Below are 8,132 nucleotides of genomic sequence, written 5' to 3' on the forward strand. Positions count from 1 at the left end.
CTGCATCAAGAGAAACAGCTTCCAGTTAATTTTATGAACATTATATGTTATTGCCCAATATGAGTGTTCAACCTCATGGTTCCCTGTTTTGTGTGTGTGTGTGTGTGTGTGTGCAAGCAACGACCCAAATTCTAAGGAAGTTGGACTAAGGCAAGGGGGAGATTGGGAAAAGTAAAAGAAAACAAAATGCACTCCATTTGGTTTGAAGGAGGGGTGAGGAAGGAGGTTCAGGAAACAGAAGAAATCAGAGTGCTAATGTCCTTGGGAAGAACCACAACTAGAGCTTTCGAGAACATAGGAAACTGGCTGATAGTCATGCTCGTGGAAACCCTACAGCAACCAACAGTACTTGAACGCAGAGTCAATACTAGTGTCTTAATGCCGGTGATGGTTCCCAAGTCTGATGTCCAGGGCTCCGGATCTGAACCACTCCTCTGATGGGGAAACTGAGAAGCAAGGAGCTGTGTGAGTTCTAGATTCTATCCTAGGTGGTTAGACCCAGGCCAATGGCCACTACCCTGACTCTGGGTCTCCCACCCAAGGGGTAGTGCCTAAGCGGCTGATCCTCCCCGGTCAGGTCAGGACCCCAGTCTGCATCTCGAGGGAGTGACAATAAAAATGCCCACATTTCAAATGCATGCATGCTACAATTTTCTGATGATAAAATCAATACAGGTTTATTTGGAAAAAACTTGGATCTGCTGGCATATGCATATCTTCTGCAATGAATCAAAAGGATTTATTATCACTTGAGGTTGGTGTCTCACCGTCTGACTGACTTCACTTAGCATGGTAATTTCTAGGTCCATCCATGTTGCTGCAAATGCCGTTATTTCTTTCCTTTTTATAGATGAGACACCAACATCAAATGCTATCACTAATATGTGGAATCTTAAAAAAAGGCACAATGAACTTCTTTTCAGAACAGATACTGACTCACAGACTTTGAAAAATTTACGGTTTCCAAATGAGACAGGTAAGGGGGTGGGGGGATGCGCTGGGGGTTTGGGATGGAAACGCTGTAAAATTGGGTTGTGACGATCGTTGTACAACTATAAATGTAATAAAATTAATTGAGTAATTTTTAAAAAAGGATTTATTATCAGTAGTTTCATTTGGAAAGCTCGTAGATGAGAAAGAAGACTTTAGGATTTGTTTTTAAACTTTTTGTATTGTTTTACACTGAGAACTAGGCTAATTGTGTGTGTGTGTGTGTGTGTGTGTGTGTGTGTGTGTGTGTGTGTGTGTGTGTACAGAAGATACCTGGGATGTAGGATTGCAGGTCATTTTATCTTTTTGCTTTTTATCATCCATCTATTTCTCTGTAGGGAGAGACAGAGACAGACAGAAAGCTAATAATAATCTATTTTAAATAATTTGAAAAGTAAAAAAAATAAATTAAAAGCAATAGTAATCACACTAGCCAGATACGAACAGTTTTATCACTGTAGCATAGACATTATGGGTTTAAATCATGAGGATTATTTTATAAACTAAAGTCTCAAATCTGTGTTTTATATATTCTTATTTTTTATTTTATACCATGAATGCCCTTTCATATTTAAAAGCATTCTTTTAATACTCTTTTAATAGGTCTTTTTAAACGAGTCTTTCTACTAAGTAATTTTTAAAGTTTTTAAATTTTATTTGACGTATAGATGAGGTACATGATTAGATAAGTTACAGGTGTACCATAGAGTGGGTCACAATTTTTAGAGGTTATTCTCCATTTATAGTTATGATAAAATATTAGCTATATTGCCTGTGCTGTACACTATATCCTTGTAGCTTATTTTATACATAATAGGTTGTACTTCTTAATCCTTTACTATTCACTATAATTCACTATATTATCTCTCCTCTCTTCCCTCTCCCCACCGGTAACCACTGGTTTGTTCTCTATGAGTCTGTTTCTTATTTGTTATATTCACTAAGTTTGTTGGGTTTTTTTTTTTTTTTTTTTTTGGATTCCACATACAAGGGATGTCATATGGTGTTTGTCTTTCCCTGCCCGACTTATTTCACAAGGCATAATTGATCATTCATTGAGCACTTTCCCCCGTGCTCCTGCCTCCCACGGCTTCCGTTGGGAGGACTGGATGGCTCAAGACACACAAAGCACTTAGCACTGTGATAGAAGGTGTAACCAGAGGAGGTTTTGTCTAAGTCTATACACTTAACCACTTCCCTCCTGGACATAACATCATTTCTTTAACCAACCTTCTTTTACAGAATATTTCTATTTTCTATATTTTTTTAGTATTAACTAAAACTGTGATGAACCTCTCTGTCCATAAAACCTTTGTTTTTGAATGTTTCCTTAAGTGGACACGCTCAACCAAAGAATTGCTTGATGCATAAGAATAAAAATGCTAAGGCTTTTGATAACAGTCCCTTAAGTGACCCACTTAGACCTCCATCACAGGGTTTGTCTGAGAGGGTAAAAATAAGGTCTCACTTTTCAATGACTTGTCACTTATTTTATTCCAGTGAAGATGATTTTTCCAGTCTGTTAGCCATTTCCATTTCTTAATGGTCAACGCATTGTTTTATAAAACTGAGTTCACAGATACAATCATAAATTTGATGTTCCTTTAGCAGTGACGTGGGTGTCTCTTTAAAAATAAGATGAGCACACTTGTCTGGAGAATTGAGTTGTTATTTTCTGGAATGTGGATGCACTTTAGGACTGCTGCAGTGAGGGTCCTGGAAGGAAAAAGATGGTACACTCCAGGCAGTAACTGAAGACAGTTTATTAAAGGGGTATGCATAGGAGCGAGAGAAGGATCGAGACCCAGAAGAGCCGGTGCAGCCTCCAGGGGCTGGTATTGCTGAGGAGGCTTTACCTCCCCAGGCCCACAAGGAAGGAGAGGACCACTGGTGGGCGTCTTGCTGGAGGGAGGCAGCCCCCGCCCTCAGAGACTCTGCAAGGAGGAAGTCAGGGCATCAATTTCCCCAACTTCCCTCCCACTTCTTCCAATCACTGTGCCTCCCCCTCGCCTATCCAGGCAGAAGCCAGCGGTTGAAGGACGCTCCAGCGGGTGACCAGGCAGCCTCCTAGAGCACAGAGCAGGGTGAGGAAGGGTGGAGAGAGGATCTGGAGAGGAGCCCATGGAAAACGTTCAAACATCAGGTGCTGGCTGCCCTTTTTGATCTCTCTGTTGCTTTACAGACCCTGCTGGAATCAAAAATTCCACCATGGAGGGACCCAGGGACCCCGTCAGCCTAGGTCACCATGGGTTCCTGGAACTGGGAACAACACTGGTACATAACATGTGTCCGATAAATGCCTGATGAACATATGGGTTCCTGGAACTGGGAACAACACTGGTACATAACATGTGTCCGATAAATGCCTGATGAACATGGAACATGTGAACAAATGCATGAATGAATGAACTCCAAATCAGCCTTTCCAGTTCTTGAAGCTTCTATCAAAGGAAGCCCCTTGTAGAAAGCTGCAGATGCCCATACAGGGCGAAAAGAAAATCTTAAATGTTATCTGGCAACATGGGCTCAACAGGCCACCCCCACCCACACCTCCACCCTCAACCAGTTCTGGGTCTCCGAACAGGAGTGAGAGCTTCTTCCCACCCCTCCTCCACCTTTCCTCCCCTAAGAAAGCCCATCGTAGGGATATGTTTAGACCACTGCTTCTGGACAGGACACGACACTCACAGTGATGGGCAGGGGGCCCAGGGGCTGCTCTCTCCCATCGCCTTGCCTGACAATGGACTGGCTCCCTCAGAACCACCAGGGCAACTTGTAAAAAATTCAGATCCCTGGATCCTGCTCCTGAGGGTTTGGAGGCATGAGCTTGGAGTGAGGCTGGGCTGTCAGCACGGTTTTCAAAAGACACAAGGGTCATTCAGAGGATCAGCACTGCTTCCAAGGAGATCTGGGGACTTTAAGAACAAAAACCAGCCAAGTCCTAGGGGAACCTGAGTCAGTCACCCTGCCTGCTGCTACACTGGGCCCGTGGGCTGCCTCTTCCACTGTCTCTTCCTTTTTGCTGGAGGTTGTAGCTTGTTCTCACAGTAAAGCACTGACGTCTGAGAATGAGCCTCAAATTCAGCAGAAAAAGAAGCCACTGAAGTCTTTATTTGGAGCAAAGATCATTTCCTACACACAGGCTCACAGGGGACCTGCAGAGCCATTCGAGGACAAAGCCAAACACCATTAGGCATCGGTCTGATTGGCTCTGTCTTCCCTGTCCCTTTCCTTCCCTTGGGACTTTTGATAGAAGGTGCTGGCTGGGAGAGGGCAGGACGGAGGTTTTCACCAGCACAGTTTTTAGGAAAGGTCAATTGCTACATTGTTCTTTGGGCAAATCCCCCTCCCTCCGCCCAGCCTTCATTGGACAACTCCAGGGTCCCCCTCAGGCCACCTCCAAATGCTCAGGGACAGGGGCAGCCATCAATGCCCATATGGAGATTCAAAGGAGATGGAAAAGCATGTCCAGCCCCCATCTCCAGGCTCGTTGTCCCAGCACACAAGATAGGCCTTGGCTGCTGCAAAATAAATCTTCCTGAGCCCATGGCAGGGATGGAGATCAGGGCATTACCCACAGCATGTTCTCCTCACTTTCGTCCATTGGCTGACTTTTCAGGATGTGTCTCTCATCTTTTTTTTTTTCCTCTTTTAAGGACCACACCTGCAGCATATAGAAGCTCCCAGGTTAGGGGTCGAATTGGAGCTGTAGCCTGCCTACACAACAGCCACAGCAATGCCAGGTCTGAGCCACCTCTGTGAGCTACATAACACCAGATCCTTAACCCACTGAGAGAGACCAGGGATCTAACCCACATCTTCACTGATACTAGTTGAGTTTGTAACCTGCTGATCCATAATGGGAACTCCCTCTCATCTCCTTTAAAGGATGGTAGGTAGCATCAGGAAACAATTAACTGCTCACATTCACTGGGTCCCAACCTCATGCCAGACACAGAATCAGCCACTTCATCACCAAAACAGTCCAATGAGGTAGGGACTGTTTTTATCTCCATTTTACAAATGAGGAAACTATGGCCCAGAGAGGTTACAGCTTGCTCGAGTTCACCCAGCTGCGAAGTGGGGGGAGCAGAAATTCAAAGCCAGGCTAAGTCTAGCCATAAACCTTTCACATGAACCCACTGCAGTGCCTCAATCTAGTGGAAATAACACGGACCTGGGTCTCCATCCTAGTTTGGCCGCAGACTCCTTCTCTATTAAGAAAATAAATTTTTTAAAAGCCACTGCCATTAATACTCCCCAGGCTGTTGTAAAGGTTACAGGCACTGCTGGCGCTCCCTCTACCCATTATCATCACATGACCGTAATTGGTATGTTCTGGTCTCTGCTCACACGTGGTCTCATCCCAGAGGTTCCCTGTGACCCCAACGAAAACAGCAAAACCCCCACCTCCCTGCCCCACAACCCGACCACTCTCCAGCTTCCCTACACTGCTTTTTTTTCCCTCCTGGATACGTAACACCAGCTGGCCCCTCTGAGAGTGAGAGAGTGCGCATGCGTGCGTTATGTCTGCAAGTGCGAAATTTACATGTTTAGCGATTGACTTCCACCCTGCAGATTGAGTCAGGACCTTAGCCATGTTCCCCAAAGTCTCCCAGTACCAAGAATGGCAGCCTAGCGTATGGGATGTGCTCACCAAATCTTTGAGAAATTCAATCAACAAATAATGAAGGAATAGTGACTAGAGACCTATGCTGTGTGGTATTCAGCACTAATAAATGTACTAGTCACATTTTTCCTTTGTTAAAACTTTTTGTGGCAAGAGCACTTACCATAAACTTTACTCTCTTAACAGATTTTTAAGTGTACTGTGTAATTAACTACAAGTACAATGTTGTACAGCAAATCTCTAGATAGCATTCATCTTACGTAAATAAAATTTTGCACTCTCTGATCAGCAATTTTCCCATTTCAGCCCTTGGGAAACAGCATTCTATTCTTTGCTTTTATGACTTGGACTCTTTTAGATCCCTCATATAAGTAGAATTGTGCAATATTTTATCTGAATCCCAGTTGATTTATAATAAGAGTTCAGAAAAAAAAATAAAAGTTTTCAAACAGAGGAGACTATGCAAGAACTTCTTTGGGGGAGGGGCATGCCCACAGCATGCAGAATTTCCAGTCCAGGGATCAAACCCAAGCCACAGCAGTGACAGCACTGAATCCTTAACTTCTAAGCTACCAGGGAACTCCAAGAACTTTTTTGATAAAAGTTATAATTCAGCATAAATATACGGTATGAGCATCTTCGCAGCCAAGGCAAAGAGGCAACCCAAATGAGAGACCACCTTTATTATCTGCAAAAAGCAGCCTACTATCATCCAACCCTAGTGTCTCATCCAGTGTCTCAAGTGGACAGGAAGGTATCATGACTCTCACTTGGCCTCGGCAGATTCGCTTGAAAGAAATGACTCAGCATTCAACTTTTGTTCCATGTGGTCCACTCGGGCCCCTAGCTCCTCTCGCCCTATCTGCGACCCTCTCAACCACTCCCACTTAGGGAGGAGAAGGCCTGGGGGCTTCACAGTTTTATACAGCATAGGTGCCAAATAGGATGAGACATATATCCATCTCCTGGGGTGCGTCAGCCAGCCTCTGAGACGGCTGTGAGATTTCCTGGCAAGAATCACTTGACTAATGTAGCTTATCTTCTCTGGAGTCCCAGGACGCTGAACAAGATATACCTTTGGAGCCTCAGGGAACATAGAGGCAGGAAACACCACGCCCCCAAAGACATCTCCCTTTGGAAACAGCAAACTCATTCAAACTGAAAGGCCTCAAGAAGGTGCATGTGAATGCTGATCCATCCCGTCCTCAGCCTAGGAGATGAGCAGCAGCTGCAGCCCAGGGTGTCAGCTGCTCAGAAGCTGGGAAGGGGTCAGAACAACAGCTCCATGACATGCTACTCAACCGCCTCTAGGAGGTGCCCCAGCGCAGTGGGAGGACCTTTGGAGTCCACTGAACTTTGATGCAAATCCACCCCTCTCACCCAGCCCATGTCCTTCGATAAATGATCTTACCTCTCTTTGGACAGCTTGCCTCCGTCTGCAGGATGAGGTCGTTCTTATCTTCACTGCACAGAGCAGGAGTTAAGAATGCAGGTCTGGAGCCAGGCTGCTGGCGTTGAACTTGCAGTTTACAGACGGGGTGCCCTTAGGCAAGGATCTTTACATTCTTGTCTTGATTCCCACCCTATGACTCTGGTGAGAACTGTATGTGATGAACCAGGTACAGCCTTTAAGAAAGTGTCTATCATATGCTTGCATCGTAGATGTCATTGTTTGCTCTCCCATGTTTGGGGTTTGTTGTGAGGCTCTCAGAATATACACAGCACAGCTCCTCACACTTAGGCTTTGTGCCCCTTTCTTGGGGGAAGACAGACCCTGAGCATAAGCCCCCTGGGAGAGCGGGGTTCCTGCTCCAAACCCTCAAAGTGTTCCTGGGACCTTCCAATGAGGAATGTCCAGGCCGAGCCCTTTCCTTGGATGCAGCAGTAAGAAGAGATGCGCTAGAAAGGAGCTGGCCGGCGCCTGCCCCCCGGGGAGTCAGAGAAACAGAAATAGGAAGCCCGGGGCTGGTATTTACAGTAAGTCCTCAGCCCCTGACCACACTGTCTTGTCTGTGGTGCATTTATTTTAGGGACAAACACTGAAGTCATTGCTGCCCGAAAGTACTCTGGGCAGGCCCTCCTTACCTCTGCTTTCCCAGGAGAGCCCTGGGGTGAGGGAACCAGACCCACAGGCAGGCCCAGAGGTGCCCCCAGTCTGGCAGGCAGACCGCAGGCCGGCTCAGGCCCCAGCCCCCAGGGACAAACTCAGGCTCCCCATGTAGCCTCAAGAGTTGCCCCAGCAGGAAGCGCTGAGGAGGAGGTGGGAGGAGGGGCAGCCCACCCCTGCCCTGGGTCTCACTTTCCTTTTCCTCCCAGAGCTGCCCCAGCCTGTCTTCCTGGCTATTGGGGCTCCTTTCTCCATTTCTTCTAAACCCATCAGGGAAAAGGGGAAGTCGAGTCTTCAAAGGCTCTTGCTGGCCCTGATGAGCGTCCTAGCCATCCCAGGCCTGGGTCCAGCCTCTGGAGGTTTCGTTAGCTGTGCCCTGGGCTGAATGACAGACCTGAAAGGCCC

General features: G+C 46.3%; 1 long non-coding RNA gene across 1 annotated transcript; it reads right to left on the reverse strand.

Annotated features, from left to right (window-relative positions):
- Positions 1-2,467: 2,467 nt before the first annotated feature.
- LOC110257425 (uncharacterized) lies at positions 2,468-7,566 on the reverse strand. Its single transcript, XR_002340000.2, has 2 exons — positions 7,032-7,566; positions 2,468-2,706 (listed from the first exon to the last, which is right to left on the reverse strand). It is a non-coding gene; the product is annotated as an uncharacterized LOC110257425 (long non-coding RNA).
- Between the last annotated feature and the right edge of the window lie 566 nt (positions 7,567-8,132).

This window comes from Sus scrofa, chromosome 17 (genome assembly GCF_054392235.1).
Source record: "Sus scrofa isolate SSC_HxYL_T2T_F1_AM1 chromosome 17, Sscrofa_HxYL_maternal_Yorkshire_Landrace_v2.0, whole genome shotgun sequence".
NCBI classification, from domain to species: Eukaryota; Metazoa; Chordata; class Mammalia; order Artiodactyla; family Suidae; genus Sus; species Sus scrofa.